Source organism: Orycteropus afer, unplaced genomic scaffold, assembly GCF_000298275.1.
Source record: "Orycteropus afer afer isolate SDZICR_OR568_19922 unplaced genomic scaffold, OryAfe1.0 scaffold00161, whole genome shotgun sequence".
Classification (NCBI taxonomy): domain Eukaryota; kingdom Metazoa; phylum Chordata; class Mammalia; order Tubulidentata; family Orycteropodidae; genus Orycteropus; species Orycteropus afer.
This window is the reverse complement of record NW_006921748.1, coordinates 736,450-755,359: the sequence shown is the minus strand read 5'-3', so window position 1 is coordinate 755,359 and position 18,910 is coordinate 736,450.

Here is an 18,910-nt window from a genome sequence, read left to right as displayed (position 1 = left end):
GAGTACAACTCAACAGCACATAACAACAACAACAACATAATACATATATATATTTGGAAGAGAGCTACCCAGCCAACTGACAGGAAGAGATCCATGTTTGTACCCATTCCAAACAAAGGTGACCCCACAGAATGTGGAAATTGTGGAATAATATCATTAATATCATGCACAAGTAAAACCTTGCTGAAGATAATTCAAAAACAATTGCAGCAGTATATTGACAGAGAACATCCAGAAATGCAAGCTGAATAGAAAAGGATGTGGAATGAGAGATATCATTGCTGACATCAGATGGATCTTGGCTGAAAGCAAAGAATACCAGAAAGATGTTTACTTGTGTTTTATTGGCTATGCAAAAGCATTTGTTTGTGTGGATAATAACAAATAATGGATAACATTGAGATGAATAGGAATTCCAGAACACTTTATTGTGCTCATGAGGAACTTGTGTATAGACCAGGAGGCTATCATTCAAGCAGAACAAGGGGATAGTGCATGGTTTAAAATCAGGAAGAGAGTGTGTCAGGGTTGTATTTTCACTATACTTATTATTTTTTTTTTTTTTATTAGGATTTGGGTGAAGATTTACTCACTATACTTATTTAATCTGCATGCTGCACAAATAATCCCTGAAGGAGGATTAAATGAAGAAGAATGTGGGATCAGGATTGGATGAAGACTCATTAACAAGGTATGATATGCAGACGACACAACTTTGCTTGCTTAAAGTGAGGATGACTTGAACAACTTACTGATGAGATTAAAGACTACAGTCTGCAGTATGGATTACATCTCAAGTTAAAGAAGGTGAAAATCTTCACAACTGGACCAATAAGCAACAACACAATTAATGGAGAAAAGATTGAAGTTGTCAAAGATTTCATATTACTTGGTTCCACAATCAACACCAATAGAAGCATCAGTCAAGACATCACATAACGTATTGCACGGGAAAAATCTGCTGTAAAAGACCTTTTTAGGAGCTCTGGTGGAGTAGTACCAAACTCACTATTGTGGAGCCGAATCCAATCCACAACTTGGCTTTCTCAACTACATCACTACGGAAGTAGATTGCCCAACCTTCCTTCTGAGAAGTGGCTGGTGGGTGTGAACCTCCAGCCTTCTGGTTAGCAGTCAAATGCCTTAGGCACTATGCCACCAGAGCTCTAAGGCATTTGACTGCTAAACAGAAGGCTAGAGTTTCACATCCACCAGCCATTCCTCGGAAGGAAGGTTGGGCAATCTACTTCCGTTGTGATACCACCTCTAAAACCCAAGAAGGGGTTGCTATGAGTTAGAACTGACTTGATCGCAATGAGTTTTGTTTTTGTTTTTTTATAAAGTGTTGAAGAGCAAAAATGTCTCTTTGAAGACTAAGGTGTGCTTAACACGAGCCACAGTATTTTCAATCACTTCATATGCATGTGAGAGTTGGACAATGAATAAGGAAGACCGAAGAAGAGTTGATGCTTTTGAGTTGTGGTGTTGGCAAAGAATACTGAAAGTAGCATTGAGTGCCAAAAGAACTAACAAATCTGTCTTGGAAGGAGTGCAGCTAGAATACACCTTGGAAGTGAGAATGGCCAGACTTTGTTTGACCTACTTTGGTCATACCTACTTTTGGTTGTCAGAAGGGACCATTCCCTGGAGAAGGATATCATAATTGGTAAAGTAGAGGGTTGACAAAAAAGAAGAAGGCCCTCAATGAGATGGATTGACACAGTAGCTGCAATGATGGGCTCAGGTATAGCAAGGCTTGTGAAGCTGGCACAGGACCAGGCAGTGTTTTGTTCTGCTGTACATAGGGTCACTATGAGTTGGCACCAACTCGACAATACCTTACAACATAACAACAACATATACATTGAGAGAGAGAGAGAGAGAGAGGCAAAGTCAGAGAGAGAGAGAGGAAGAGAGACACACACACAGAGAAATTTATCTCAAAGAAATTGCTCATGTAGTTGTTAGATGCCATGGAGTTAACTCTGACTCAGCAACCTATGTATAACAGAACAAAACACTTATTATTGATACTGTGTCATCCTCACAATCTCTGCTATGTAGCCAGTGTGTCAATCCACCCTACTAAGGGACTTCCTCTTTTTCACTGACCCTCTACTTTACCAAACATGATATCTTTCTCCAGGGAGTTGTCCCTTCTGACATCATGACCAAAGTAGATGAGACCAAGTCTGGCCATTCTTGCTTCAAAAGAATATTCTGGCCACACTTTCTCCAGGACTGATTTGTTCATTCTTCTGGCAGCCCATGGCACTTTCAATATTTTTTTATCAACATCACACTTCAAAGGCATCAACTCTTCTTTGCTCTTCCACATTAATTGTCCAGCTTTCACATGCATAAGAGGCAATTGGTGTAGGTGTACCTTAGTCTTCAAAATGACATCTTTGTTTCTTAACACTTTAAAGAGGGCTTTTGCAGCAGATTTACCCAGTGCAATGTGACATTTGATTTCTTGACTGCTGCTTCCATGGGTGTTGATTGTGGATCCAAGTAAAAAGAAATATTTGACTACTTCAATCTTTTCTCCAGATATTGTGATATTGTTTATTCGTCCAATTGTGAAGATTTTTTTTGTTTTGTTTTTAAATGTTAAGGTATAATCTATACTGCAGAGTGTAGTCTTTAATCTTCATCAGTAAGTGCTTCAGATCATTGTGACTTTTAGCATGCAAGGTTGTGTCATCTGCATGTCACAGGTTGTTAATGAATATGTTAATTGTGATGCTGTGTTCTTCACATCACCCAGCTTCTCAAATTATGTGCTCAGCAAATAGATGGAATAACTATGGTGAAAAGACACAAAGCTGACACACATCTTTCCTGATTTAAACCATTCAGAATCCCCTTGTTCTGTTTGAACCACTGCCTCTTGGTCTATGTACAAGCTCCTCATGAGCACAATTAATTCACAATGTTATCCACAATTTTTTGTAATCCCCATAGTCAAATGTCTTTGTGCAGTCAATAAAACAGAAGTAAACATGTTTCTGATATTCTTTGCTTTCAGCCAAGATCCATCAGACATCAGGAATGATATCTATCATTCAATGTCCTCTTCTGAATCCAGCTTGGTTTTGGAAGTTCCCCTTCAGTATACTGGTGCAACCATTTTTAAATTATCTTTTGCAAAATTTTATTTATGTGTGATATCAATGATATTGTTCTATAATTTCTACATTCTGTTGGATAACCTCTTTGGAATGGCACAAATGTAGATCTCTTCCAGTCAATTGGCCAGGTAGCTGTCTTCCATTTGCTTGGCATAGACAAGTAAGTTCCTCCAGCATTGTATCCATTTGTTAAAACATTTCAATGAGTATTCCTGGAATCTTCTTTTTTGTCAATTCCTTCAGTGCAGCTTGGATGTCTTCCTTCAATACCCTTGGTTTTAATCATATGCTACCTTATTAAATAGTTGAACATTGACTAATTCCTTTTGGTACAGTAACTCTGTGTATTCCTTCCATCTTCTTTTGATATTTTCTGTTGTTGTTGTTGTTGTTGTTATGTGCTATTGAGTTGTCTCTGACTCATAGCAACCTCTCCTTGGATTTCTGAGGCAGTATCACTATGGAAGTAGATTGCCCAATCTTCCTTCCAAGGAGTGGCTGGTGGGTTTGAGCTGCCAACCCTCTGGTTAGGAGTCAAGTGCTGCAGGCATTATGCCACCAGAGCTGCATCATTTAATATTTTGCCCACAGAATCCTTCAGTATTTCAACTGAAGGCTTGAATTTTTTTCCTTAAATTCTTTAGCTTGAGAAATGCCAAGTTTATTTTTTCCTTTCGGTTTTCTAACTCCAGGTCTTGGCACATTTCATTATAATACTTAATATACTTATATATTTATAATATTTTGTCTTCTTGAGCCAAACTTTGAAAGCTTCTCTTCAACTCTTTTATTTCCTCACTTCTTCTATTTGCTCAAGAGCAATTTTCAGAGTCTCTTCTGACATCCATTTTGGTCTCTTTTTTCTTTTTCTCTCTTTATAATGACTTTTTGCTTTTTTCATGTATGATATCCTTAATATCATCCCACAACTTGTCTGTTCAATGTGTCAAATCAATTTTTCAAATGGTCTCTAAATTCAGGTGTGATATAATTAAGGTCGTATTTTGGCTATAGTGGACTTTTCTTTCATTTTCTTCTTCTTCAGCTTGAACTTGCATATGACCAATTGATGGTCTATTCCAGTCAGCTCTTAGTCTTGTTTTTACTGATGTTATTTAGCTTTTCCATTGCCTCGTTCCACGGATGTAATTAATCTGATCCCTGTGTATTCCATCTGGTGAGGTCCACATGTGTTTTGGTTCTTTAATCTTTCTCTATCAGAAAAATACCACAAATGGTTGACTTCAACAAATGGGGATTCATTCTCTTACCCTTTAGGAGGCTAGAAGTTTGGGTTCAAAGTGTCAGCTCTAACGGCTGGGTAAGGACCCCCTGACCTTGGCCTTCAGCTCTGTCTCTTGCTCCTGGCCCACTGGAGCTAGAGGTGTCTCTTAACTCAGGCAGCTGCAGACTGGTGAGGCTGACAAACCCAAGGTCAACAAGTAAAATGATACAGTCCCAAGATTATCAAGCAACACTGCAGGCCACTAGTTCAAGTTCAGAAACAGTCCCCAGTTGGCAAGCAACATAACAGGCTGCTGAATGAAAACTTGGTTAAATGCAAGGTCCAACCATGTCCAAAACCTCAAAGACCTTTCTCAAAGCTTCTTGTTATATACTGTAAGCAGAGATTCCTAAGGCAGCTACTCAGCTGCTTACAGCAAATTCTACCATGGAGTGGATTCTCAGTTTCATCATGGAGAAGCACTACATCCAGGTGCCCCACCACTCAAAACCAGGCCTCCCAAAGTTGACACAACCTTAACTACAACAATGTGTATAGCTACCATTTATATTGTTGGGGGAAAAAAAAAGTATCTGTAATAAATAACCCATTGGTCTTTCAAAATTCTATCATGCGATCTCTGGTTTCATTTCTATCACCAAAGCCATATTTTCCATTTAATGATGATTTTTCTTTGTTTTCAACTTTCACATTCCAACCACCAAAAATAATCAACACATCTTGATTACATGTTTGGTCAATTTCAGACTGTAGAAGTTGGTAAAAATGTTTAATTTCTTCATATTTGGCTTAGGGGCCGATGTGTAAATTTGAATAATACTAGTATTAGCTGGTCTTCCTTGAAGACATAATGGATATTTTCGTATCACTAACACCATTGTACTTCAGCACAGATCTTGAAATATTCTTTTTGACAATAAATATGATGCTATTCCCCTTCAATTCATCATTGCCGGCATAGAAGACCATATGATTATCTGATTCAAAATGGCTAATACCAGTCAATTTCAGTTCACCAATGCTTAGGATATCTATCTTTAGGCATTGCATTTCATTTTTTACAATTTCCAGTTTTCCTAGTTTCATACTTTGTACATTGCATATTCCAATTATTAAGGAATATTTGCAGCTGTTTCTTCCCATTTTGAGTTGTACTCATCAGCAAATGAAGGTGCTGGAACTTTTCTCCATGCACATCATTAAGGTCAACTCTACTTTGAGGAGGCAGCTCTTCCCTAGTTGGCTTTTATGTCTTTCAACCTGAGGAGCTCAACTTTTGGCACTGTATCAATGTTTTTCTTCTCTTCATAAAGTTTTCCACTGATAAATCAAGCAGTGCTTCACTGCTGTTCTTAAGATTTTCAGTGGCCATTTTTTTCAGAAGTGGATGGCTCTATCCTTGTGCCCAATCAGTCTTCATCTGGAAGGTCCTCTGAAACCATGGGGGGCCCTGCTGGTATTTGAAATACTGGTGGCCCAGTTTCCAGCCTCACAGCAGCGTGCAAATCACCACAGCAAGACAAACCAATAGAAGAGTGGTGGCATGTAGTTTTAGAAGCTGGCAGGTCCCAAGTCCACGGGTCAGAAGTCATGCTAGAAGCTTCTCCTAACTAACATAGCTGAAGGAGCTGATGAACCCAAGATCAGCAGGTGATACAGCAGGCTGCTGGCTTCAGAGGCTGAAGAATCTAAGATTGGCAGGTAAAATGCCAACCTATTGATTCTCAAACTGCGGAGGCAGTAACCCTAAGACTGGCAGCAATATGGTGGACTGATGTTTTAAGTCCAGATGGCACTGAGCCAGATGCAGGATCCTGAGCAAAAAGCTGGAGACCTTTCCCAGAGCGTTTTCATACACACTGGAAACAGGCCACACCCCAAAGGAAACTCTATTTCAACTGGTTGACAGCTCATAGCCGATTTCATCATGGACATGATTATATTATATCAGATCTCACCAAGGGAAATTAATACATTATAATTCCTAATCCACTTAGAATCATGGCCCAGTCAAGTTGACACACAACCTAAACTGTCACAGCCACTAACCGAATGGTCTGTGGTTCAAACCCAGTACTGTTCCACAGGAGAAAGATTTGGCAATCTATTTTGTAAAGATTTACAGTCTTAGAAACACTTTATGGCAGTTTTACTCTGTCCTATAGGGTTGCTATGAGTCAGAATCAGTTTGACAGTAGTGGGTTTGGTTTTTTATATAGTGTAAAAGCTCAACAAATATTTGCTAAATTCATGAATAAATTATTAATTTATTGAATATCAGTGAAGGAGTCATATTGAGGTTAATAGACTAAAGATGATTACTACTAATGAATTTGAGTCTCTTCAGAGTTATTTTTAATATTACCATTTTATTAATAGGAGTAAAAAATGAGCATCTATGTGGTGATCAGTAATATTCTACCTGCAATGGCTATATAAAAAATAAAAGAAGGTTTTGATCCTCATGATGGTCAAGAAAACATTAAAAGAAATAGTTAAAGTTCCTTATAGTATAACACAGGAAGTTATTTTGACCATTAAAATAGACAAAGGTTTTTTGAAATTCTGATTCATGAACTTTTAACAAATATTTTAGTCCATCTATCCCCTTGAATTAAGTGCCTAATAAATATATGAGGGCCATACCTTCCTCCATACATCCACCTACCTATGCCATCTGCATTTTCAATGCCCCTAATATAGTGTGGTCACCCTTGGCCCTTTGATTCCCATGTGCAATTGCTATTAATTTTAGAAAACGGCAACTGCCAAAGCAATAGGAGTGAATTTAATTTACAAAGTGCAATCATGTTCTGCCTCTTACTGAACTGGACTTGGAATTATTTGTGACTGTGATTTAGCATTATTTCTGGGGGGGGGAGAGTCACCCTGTTTAATACTAATAGTCTTCCTGGGAAGTTTCATTAGAGTGAACTGCAATTTTTATTGCTCAGGATTTAACAAACTCCATCCTAAAGTCTCAATGCCACCTTCCCCTAGTCTCCCAATCTCAGATGAAATTCTAAATTCTAACAATGTCAGCCCGGGACTCAGCCCATCACCCAGGTTTCTTTGCTGCCTCTCATACACTGGAGACCTTGTGCCTCTTTCCTTCTCACAAGCACCTTTCTTCTGAAATGTCTCTGCTCAACACTCCTGACAACAACCTGTCTGCAGATGCACCAACAGCTGCTCCTGCTGAAAAATGGGCTTGTCTCTCTCATGGGGGCTATGATTTCTGGCATATGCATGCCTCCTACTGTCTCTTTGGTTTTAAAGCAATTTTCAGCACACCTGCTTGCTTGAACTTTACTGACAAGCCCTCTTAAGAGTTCACTGAAGAAAAAAAAAAATATGTTTCCTAAGTACATCCCTATAATTCTAAATTTCACTTTAAATCTCCCAGTAAAGTGTTTACCCCTGTGGATGAAGAGACAATCTGTGTTGAGACAGCTCTACTGCCTGGAGCAGGATCTCATCAGCTCTCATATCACAGCAGATAGAAAAGGGATGGTCCTTTAAGGCAATAAAGCCAACTTGTTCCTATGCCCAAATTCCTCCTCACACTACATTAGCTGCTGCCATGTCCAGTCAAGGTTTAACCATCACCTAAGAGGTTATGTCTCATTCAAAAAGTTCTCCACTTGGTTAGTTCTGCTCTTTTGGTTTTGTCTCTACTTGAGCTTTACAACTTGAATCAGTCTCTTAGAAATACTACTCTTATCATCTTTATTCCACTTTCTAACTTCATAAAGTTTTACAACTGATTATGAATTAAACTAATTTGTGTGGCCACTGTCCTTAAGAGTCTTCATTTCATCTATTCCTGGCTCACGCAAAAAAGTACATACTTAATCTAATCATAAATAGTCACTCAACAATTAGGGGAAAAAGAAGAATTGTGAATTTTTGCCTGGGTCTTCTTCTCAGAATAATTGTCTCAATGCTCCAATGTAGTGATTGTGAGATTATAACATTGCTCAAAATGAGAAACTACTTCTCATTATTGCTCCTGTAGGAACTGGCAATTGTCTTCAATTGTAGTCGAGACAATTGGGTCAGCCTATCTCAAGTATAAGGAAGCCAGTGTGTTTGAGAATAAATGTAACTTTCTAACGCAGACTCAAGTCAGCTAAACTTTCTCCAAACTAGTGAAAACAATGGTCTAAACGTAATTGTTGGGAAGTGAAAGTAGTAGCATAAATGTGATATAACTAGAAGAGTCCTGGTGGTGCAAACAGTTAAGCATTTGACTACTAACCGAAAAGTTAGTGGTACAAACCCAGACAGAGACACCTTGGAAAGAACAATCTGGTGATCGTCTTCTGCAAGATTGCAGCCCTGAATACCCTATAAGAGCAGTTCAACTCTGCAACAAAAACAACAACCAAAAAATGGGATCACTATGAGTAGAAATCAACTAGATGGCAACTGTTTTTGTTTATTTGTTTTTAATATGAATAGACCTCATGTCGGATATCTCCAAATCAAACCAAAAAGTAGATGATGTGTGAACATAAGCTTTTTGGACTTAAAATGAGGATCCAAACAAAGCAATACAAAAATACAGGAGAATAAGCAAGGCAGAATACATACCAGAACCAAAGCCAGCAGGGTTAATTCCTTTCATATGGCATTTGGCCCATGATATATGCAGGCAATCAATGGTTATTGCTTCAATAAATATCAATAACTCCTTTTCATTTCATTCATATCAATTCTCTTGCATAGTAAACTTCTCTTCTGCAAGACATTAAGAGATGACTTTTTCTTGGGCAAGCCAAGTAGAACATTGAAATTATATAGGTTAAGTCATTCTTGTGGGCTTATCACTATATTGTTGTTGTTAAATGCCACCAAGATGCTTCCAACTCCTAGTGACCCTGTGTACAACAGAATGAAACATTGCCTTGTCCTGTGCCAGCCTCACAATCCTTGCTTATACCCGAGTCCATCATTGTAGCCACTGTGTCAATCCATCTCATTGAGGACCTTTCCCTTTTTTGCTGATCTTCCACTTCACTAGGCATGATATCCTTCTCCATGGAATGGTCCCTCCTGACAACATGACCAAAGTAGATGAGATGAAGTCTGGCCATTCTTACATCCAAGGAGCATTCTGGTTGCACTTCTTCCAGGACAGATTTGTTTGTTCTTCTGGCAGTCCATACTGCCTTCAGTATTCTTCATCAATACCACAATTCAAAAGTATCAACTCTTTTTCTGTCTTCCTTATTCATTTTCCAGCTTTCACATGTATATGAGGTGATTCAAAACACCTTGGCTTGGGTTAGATGCACCTTAGTCTTCAAAGAGACATCTTTGCTCTTCAGCACTTTACAGAGGTCTTTTGCAGCAGACTTTTTCCAGTGCAGTACATTGTGTGATTTCTTGACTGCTGTTTCCCTCGAAAGCTTACCACTTTAAGATTTATTTACTTAAAATAAACACTAAACCTCACCACACATTGCTGAAGTGGGCATGATTGTCCCCTTTCCACATTCAGTTAGGCTTGGGGTCAATGAAAATATAGCTTGTCAGTATCTGGGCAGAATATGAACCCAGGTCATTGTACTGCCTTTGGGGTTTCCATCTCCAGCTAATCATAAAGTATCCCCCCCCCCATTCATCAGTTTGACTCTGGTGCCATCCTTCATTGTGTTTTCATCTCTTCCTGTTCCATTTCCATTCCAGTGTAAGAAGGTAGCTGGCATGGGAATGGCAGATGGTTCTGGAATGAGACTATTTCTGTTCATACTCCACCTCTGCTTCATCCAGTTCATACAAGCTCTATGAACTTGCAAAAGTAAAGTGACCTCTCTGAAACACAAGATTCTCATCTGTAATGTGGGAATATAACACTTGAAATAGACCTGCTGTTAGAATTAATCGCCTGGTCGATGATAGAAGTGCAAAAGATACTGATTTCCTTCCTTTTCACTGTTAATTTCCAGGATCCAGATTGGATAAAATCTTTCCTCTCCCTTTTTACAAATTCAATTCCATTCTATTAGGATGTGAACAGAATTGACACTTAATGAATACATGCTGAGTGGAAGAAAGATTTCTTTCAAGGCTTAGATCTAATGTCTCAGACTCTAAGCCCCAGCCTCACACGTGTGAGGATCTGTCCTACGTCTGTGACACTGTTTTTATACCTTCTTTATTGTTCACCATATTATCTTTTAATTATGTACTTCTTGACCTGTCTTTTGGACTAATATACATTTCTGAAGAATGGGGGTCATATTTCATTAACATTTTACAAGAATTTTGGAATTTTTATTCAACAGAATACTGTTTGAAGTGATAACCTGAATCATTACCCTGAATATAAGTAGTTAATATTGACTAATATTGCCTATAACATCTCTGGTAGTATCAGAAAATATAGTGAATGCTATAAGGAGGTGAATTCAAGAAATCTTGAATGTAACTAGCCTGGATTAATTTTTCACATTCCCATTTTAATGGTTAAGATAGGCAAAGTTTGGGGTAGTTTATCTATAGATAGCTCTATGGTAGGTCAGTTTACAAAATGAAGAATTAAAGAAAAGTAAATGATTTCCATAAAATATCTATCATATACAGTAGAATTTTTATAGATTCCAAATTTTAAAAACCTATATTGATAACAATAACACTGTAGATATCAATATAAGGCCAGTGAAACAAACTAAAACCAAACTCAAACACGCTCTGGTGTGGACTCACACTTAGGATTCAGTTTGATGGTAGTGATGGCATTCCTGGGTTGTTAGGAGGGTCCTGGAAGTACATGTCTTTGCATAGTTTTCTTGAGGAAACTCCAGAAAAGCATCAAATCTGGTTGCCACCCTTAAACCCTGAAACATGAGTGAGTATTCAAATAAGGGTATAGTTCAGTATTTTATTTTCCTTTGAAATAGGGACTACCAACTCCACCTAACTGTTTTCAGATTTCTTTGAATTGTCAAAACATACCAAAAATATGAGAAATTCGTTGCAATTATATTAGTTTTGATTGCAAGTCAACCCTCTCCCTTCTTTCAACATCAATGAAGGTACATGTTCACTTCATTTATAAAATATATGAAAGAACCCTTTGAGGTTGTTCCCTTCTAAAAAATGTCATCCTGCCCCTAGTGACTCAGAATAACTTCCTTCCCCCACTGTCTTTCACTCACTGACCTCTCTGCTGAAAGCTGACTGTTCACTAACCATTGCCTCAGATGTCAGTTGATAATTTTATAATTTCTTTAGTGGTTTTCAGCTTTTGATCAATTATGAAAACGCCTCAAGTTGAGATTCCCATACTGAACATTGTGTTGCAACCATAGAAAGATGGCTGACTGCTTTATCTCCTCAGAAACCTGGCCTTGCTGAAGTGACTGCTCATCTCTGAAAGGAGGGCACTTCTCTTTGGACCGAGCTGGAGGGTGGAGGAGGGTTGGCTTGGCAGAAGTCAAGGCTGCTTTCTCATTCTCTTTGAAGCAATAAACAGGATGGGGAGATAGCCCTGTGTAGAGAACGTTGAAATGCAGGGGGCTTAGGGAGAGTGACTCACCCTTAGGAAAACCCATTCCTTTCCTAGAGGCAGGACTATATTCTCCATTTTTATGACAAATATGAAGTGGCTAGAACTCCCACACACTTTTCCTCCAGGATCTCTGAAAATTGCTCAGCCTTGTTCAGGGCTTCAGCCGTGATAAAAAGCTTATACTGCATATTCCCAGAATGCGGATGGCGTTGGACGCTCCAAATGTAACTACCCTGTGCATTGACATGCATATTTAGCACGCCAAGGCGAATCATTTCTGAGGGAGGGAGTCGGTTTGCTCTGTAATGCCCTGAGACAGTCCTCTATCTCCTGCTGCGATTCCTGACAGATCTTATAAAAGATCGTAAATTACTATCTGTTGAAATATATGAATTTAATGGATTCCATTAATGCACACCTGCGCAGAAGAGATTTCAGGAGCCCAAAGATATGATCAGTCAAACAGCTTTAATAGTTATTAATTACAGAAGCAGACTATTTATCCCCTGCCTACACAGAAATCTGCAAGTAGTGTAATACTCACACTTCAAGGCTTTCTGGATAGAAAAAGGAAATGGGCTTTGGTTGAAAGGATCAAACACTTATTTTAGCTAATGCATTTCCATGCTGGGATTTTATTTATTTATTTATGGGAAAGAGATCACTACTTTTGCATGGGGATTTTAAGTAATTTAGTATCGTGGAAAGCTTTTTTTTTTTTTTTTCTTTTAAAGGAATCATAAAAATGGCTTTGACAAGCATTTAATAAAGGCCACTTCTTTTTAATTGTAAGTGAATGAAAATCAAAATGTTTAGATGAAAACCTAAAGTAACAATTGAGATCCAAGTCAAAATTTCATGAGTAGATTTGATGATGTATTGCTTTAAGTGGCTGGACAGCACGGCATACATGAGGTTTCCCTATACAGCGATCTTGACTCAGTTATCCACACTTACAAGATCTACCATCTTTACCTAGCAATAATAATTATAGCAATGAAAGAAGCAAATTTTTAACGATGTTTTAACTCATGTTCAACCTTATAAGGAAGCTACTGTTCTTATCATCATTTTATAGATATTAGGGCATGGGATGGTGAAGGGCCTTATCTATTATCATACATTTTAAATTTGAATTTGAGCTGCCTGTTATCTGACCCCATGTCTTTAACCACTATGCAATGCCACCTTCCAACCATTCTAAAACGCCACCAACCATGAACCAATTTCTGTTCCAGTAATAATAACCTTTATCTACCTGACTGCATACATTGTGACACCAGCTAGACAGAGGTTGCCTTAGGGAGGAGAAAACTTTCTGAAATGCAAGTGGGCCAAGAACCATATTTAAGGACTGAATTAACTTTAACTAAAACATTCTTCTTCTCCAAAGATAGAACCCAAAAAGATGTTTACAGTCTTACCTTGCCCTGAAGTCTCACCACAAGAGTCAGATGTGGGTTCTTGGATGCACACCCCTAACTACACTCCTGCGTACCATATTCTGCATTTGGATTTTATTATTATTATTATTATTACTATTATTTTATGGTTATGCCTCCAGTAAATCTTTTGAATTTATTATAAAATTATTTTTTAGCATGGTTTATCCCTGTTGATGGGTTATAGGCTGTGAACATCAAATTCTTTATTCTGGGTCATATTTGCATTCCTCACAGAGCCTAGAACAGTGCTATGCATGTGGATAGTATTAATTATGTAGGGTAGTGGTAGCTCATGGCTGATTTCTTACCTTCCATGCAGGAGATCTGTATTCAATTCCTTGCCAATGCACCTCCATTACAGCCACTACCTGTCTGGTAATGGAGGCTTGTGTTTTGCTGTGACACTGAGCAGGTTTCAGAAGAGCTTCCAGACTAAAATAGACAAAAAGAAAGGCCTGGAAATCTACTTCCCAAAAATCAGCCAATGAAAACCCTCTGTTGCACAGTGGTCTAATCCTGTTGCATATGATGTCACCATGAGCTAAGGACTAATTCCACATCAACTAAAAACAGTATTCAATATATGCTTCTCCACTTAACACAAGAGACTGATTGGGTATATAGGCCTTAGACATGTTTTCTCTCCAATAGTTGCTTTATTATTTAGTGTATTATTATACTCCCACTTTCCCTATCAAACCTTTAAAAACATTAGCCCACTCTGTTCTTGCTTTTGCTGAATGCAATCCAATTTATATGCTGACTGCTCTTGGGGACAAGTCCCCAAAGTAGCAAACATTTACTGAACACTTACCAGGTTCCAAGCAATGTTTGAAATACTTTTCATGTATCTTCAAATCTAATAATAACAATTCTTCAGAGAGGTACCATTATTATCTTCATTTTACAAATGGGGGAATCGAGGCACAGAGAGGTTAAATATGTTGTACTCAGTTGCAAAATTAAAAGTGGTAGAGGCAGGAACCGTATCTGAGCCTTATAATACAGAACCTAAGCTATTAACTACTATGCCAAATATCAGGAGACAATGGAGAAGTAATGGGAGTTGAGGGCTTGAGAAATTATAACACTTTCATGAAATTCAGCAGTGACAGGGAAGACAGAATGGTGTGAGTAGATGAAAGCTTGTTTTGTTCCTAAAATGAGAGGCCCTTAAAGTCTCTCACTCATCCCTATTGCTTTGGTCCAGGAGATCTTCCTCACTCACAGGTGTCTCTTAACTGGTGTCTTCATCCCTTATCTCACCAACTATAACAGTCCCTTTCGAAAATGGAAAACTGCTCATGTAAATTTAAACTCTCTGATGGCTTTATCATTGTTTTATCATTACATGATAAAGTCCAAATTCCTCCATATGTCTCCAAGAACCTTCCATGCCCTGCTTTCATTCACTGTATCTTCATGATTCATTTAGTAATAATTGATCATCTCATCCTAGACCCAGTTTACAATGAGCAACTTATGGCAGCCCATACTTTTTGGCTGAGCATGCTTTTCTCCCTGTTGTCTGACTGTAAAATCACATATTCTTATTTTAAGAACTACATCAAAATCACCTCCTCCATAAAGTCTTTTCTATCTCCCCAGGCAGAATTAAACATTCCCCCTTGTGTCTCCCCTTGTATGCTGTATATACTTCTATCATAACAACTATAATGTTTTATCACCTTGATTTGTTTACATGACTCTCTCTCCTGACTCAATTGAAAGGTGCTTGAGAACAAGGACAAGTTGGTTTAGCTTTGATATTCTAACATGTACAGCACATAGTAGGTGCCCACAAAGTAGTTGTGAATGAATGTGTAAATGAATGTGTATGCATGGAAGTGCAGAGACATCCTTAGATAAAGTAGAGAGAGGAAAATATGATGAAGGCATTTTCTCTTTCTCTGAAGAGATGAAAAAATGTAACTGGTTTATAAACAAATCATTCTTTCAAGAACAGCCCAGGAGCTGTCTCAGTAAGTGAAGGACATATATTAGAAAGATATTACACTTGCTGTTGACATTTCATTTCCTGTCTTTTTTATGTGCTCGTACAACTGCAGTAACCTTGTTCCTACTACTCAGGTGACTGGGAAAACCACTCTATGCATAAAGTTTTTGTGTGTACAAGTGTGGCTTGGAGTAGGTGAGTGCAGCATAATGGGCATACCTGTGAGATATTCAGCATTACCTTTCTTGACCCAAGCATGTCCATAGAAATCACTGAATGAGTTTCATATTGCATCAGACAGTATTATGCCAATAAGTAGAGTGTATTCTTTTGCATGGAGGAAGTGGTACATATTCAATACTTCAATTTTACCAGTGAATTAACCCAGTGGAAGTGACCAACACTGTTGTTTTTGTTAGGTGTCATCAAGTTGACTCTGACTCATAGCGACCCTAAGTATACAACAGAATGAAATATCGCCTAGTTCTACACTATACTCACAGTTCTTCCCATGCTTGACCCCATCTTCACAGCCACTAAGTCAATCTATCTTGTTGGAGGTCTTCCCTCTTTTCACTGACCCTCTCCTTCACTAAGCATGATACCCTTCTCCAGGGACTGGTCCCTTCAGACAACATGTCCAAAGTATGTGAGACAGGCCATTCTCACTTCTAAGGAGAGTTCTGGCTGCACTTCTTCCAATAAAAATTTGTTCTTTCTGGCAGTCTATGGTATTCATTATTTTTCACCAACACATTTCAAAGGTATCAATTCTTTTTTAGTATTCCTTATTCATTGCCCAGTTTTCTCATGCATATGAGGTGATTGAAAATACCATGGCTAGGGTTAGGAGCATCTTAGTCTTCAAAGTGACATCTTAGCTCCTCAATACTTTGAAGAGTTCTTTTGCAGCACATTTGCCCAGTGCAATATGATGCCTGATTTTTTTCACTGCTGCTTCCATGAGTGTTAATTGTGGATCCAATTAAAATGAAATCTTTGACCACTTCAATGTTTTCTCCATTTATCCTGATGTTGCTTATTGGTCCAGTTGTGAGGATTTTTTTTTCTTTATTTGGAAATATAATGCATACTGGAGATTGTTGTCTTTTATCTTCACCAGTAAGTGATTCAAGTCATCTTCACTTTCAATAGAGAAAGTTGTGTCATCTGCATATTGCAGGTTGTTAATGAGTCTTCCTCCAATCCTGATGCCAGGTTCTTCTTCATATTGTCCAGCTTCTTGTATTATTTGCTCAACATATAGATTTAAAAAGTATGAAGAAAGGATACAACCCTGATTTACACCTTTCCTGATTTTAAGTGATGCAGTATCCCCTTATTCTGTTGAAACAACAGTCTCTTGGTCTATGTACAGGTTCCTCATGAGCACCGTTATGTGTTCTGGAATTCTCATTCTCCCCATGTTATCCATAATTTTTTTTATCTAAATAGTTGAATGACTTGACATAGTCAATAAAATACAGGTAAACTAATTTCTGGTAATCATTGCTATCAGCCAAGACACATTTGACATCAGAAATGATATCCCTTGTTTCACATCCTCTTCTAAATTTAGTTGGCATTTCTGGAAGTTCCCTGCCAATATACTGCTGCAAACTTAATTTTTTTTTTTTTTTAATTACCGTCATCATAATTTTACTTGTGTGTGATATTAATGATATTGTTTAATAATTTTCATATTCTGTTGGATAACCTTTCTTTGGAATGGACAGGAATATGTATCTCTTCTAGTCAGTTGGCGTGGTAGATGTCTTCCAAGTTTCTTGGCATAAACACATGACACCTCCAGCACTACATCCATTTGTCGAAACATCTCAATGGCTATTCTGTCAGTTCCAGAAGCCTTGCTTTTCTCCAATTCTTTCAGTACAGCTTGGACTACTTCCTTCAATACCATTGGCATTGGTTCTTGATCACATGCTGTCTCCTAAAATGATTGAACATCAACCAATTCATTTTGGTGCGGTGACTCCGTATTCCTTTCATTTTCTTTTGATACTTCCTATATCATTCAATATTTTGCCCATAGAATGCTTCCATGCTGCAACTAAAGGCCTGGTTTTTTTTTTTGTTTTTTTTTTTCCACTTCTTTGAGCTTGAGAAATGCTTAGCATGCTCTTCCAAATCCAAAGCTGTATTACTGTCCATTTCATAATGAGGAAGTTAGTGACTGATGCAGAACTAAAAACAAACAAAAAACTCATGCCACTGAGTAGCTTCTGACTAGTGGTGAGCAGAGCTAGAAGGTAACAATTCTAACTCTCCCTCTGGTCTTCTTCAATGAGCAATACAACTGCTTTATACAGTAAATATCTCTGGGCTCATCATGTTGAAGAACAATGTGGTCATCTCTGACATTCTTATACCTGCACCATATGAGAGTGGAGAAAATTTCTGAGTATTTATTATTACTGGTTCCTGTCAAATCAATTCTGACTCAATAGCAACATCATGTGTTGCAGAGTAGAACTGAGCTCCATATGGTTTTCAAGACTGTGACCTTTCGAAAGCAGATCACCAAGCTTTTCTTCTGAGGTGCTTCTGGGGGTGGGGTTTAAAAACACCAAGATTTTGGTTAGCAGTCAAGCACTTAAACATGTCTGGCTACTTTCAAAATTCCACCACTCATCTGTTAGTTTGCCGTACTATGGTGGCTTGTGTGTTGCTGTAAGGCTGGAGACAGGTATTTCAGATACCAGCAAGGTCACCAGTGGTGGACAGGATTCAGCAGAGCACACAGGCTAAGACAGACTGGGAAAAAGGAATGGCCCTTCCACTGCTTAAAGAATTGAGAATTATGAATAAAAGTGAAATTGAATTGAATTATGAATACCAGTGACACATTGCCTGATGTATTACTGGGAAAATTTATGAACAGCCCTGAAACAATGTCTGATATAGTGCTGCAAGATGAGCCCCTCAGGTCAGAAGGCACTCCGAATATGACTGGGGAAGAGCTACTTCCTCAAAATAGAGTTGACCTTGATGATGTAAATAGAGTAAAGCTTTTGGTATCACCATTTGCTGGGCATGACTCAAAATGGGAAGAAATAGCTGCAAATATCCATTAATAATCAGGATGTGGAATGAATAAAATATGAATAGGAAAATTGGAAGTTTTCAAAAATAAAATGGAATGCATAAAGATTGATAACCTAAGCATTAGTGAGCTGAAATGGATGTTATTGACCATTTTGAATCAATCATATGGTCTACTATGCCAGGAATGACAAAAAGGAAGAGGGACGACATCAAAACTAGTCACAAACAATATTTCAAGACCTATCCTGAAGACAAGGCTGTCAGTAATAGGACAATATCCATACCTATACAAAGAAGACCAGTTAATACTACTATTAGTCAAATTTATGCACTGAACAATAAAGCCAAAGATAAAGAAACAAGATTTTTACCAACTTCGGAAGTCTGAAATTGACCAAACATGCAATGAAGTTGTATTGATAATTACTGGTGATTGGAATGCAATAGTCGGAATCAAAGAAGAATCACCAGTACCTAGAAAATATAGCTTTGGTGAGAGAAATGACACCAGAGGTACCATGGTAGAATTTTGCAAGTCCACAA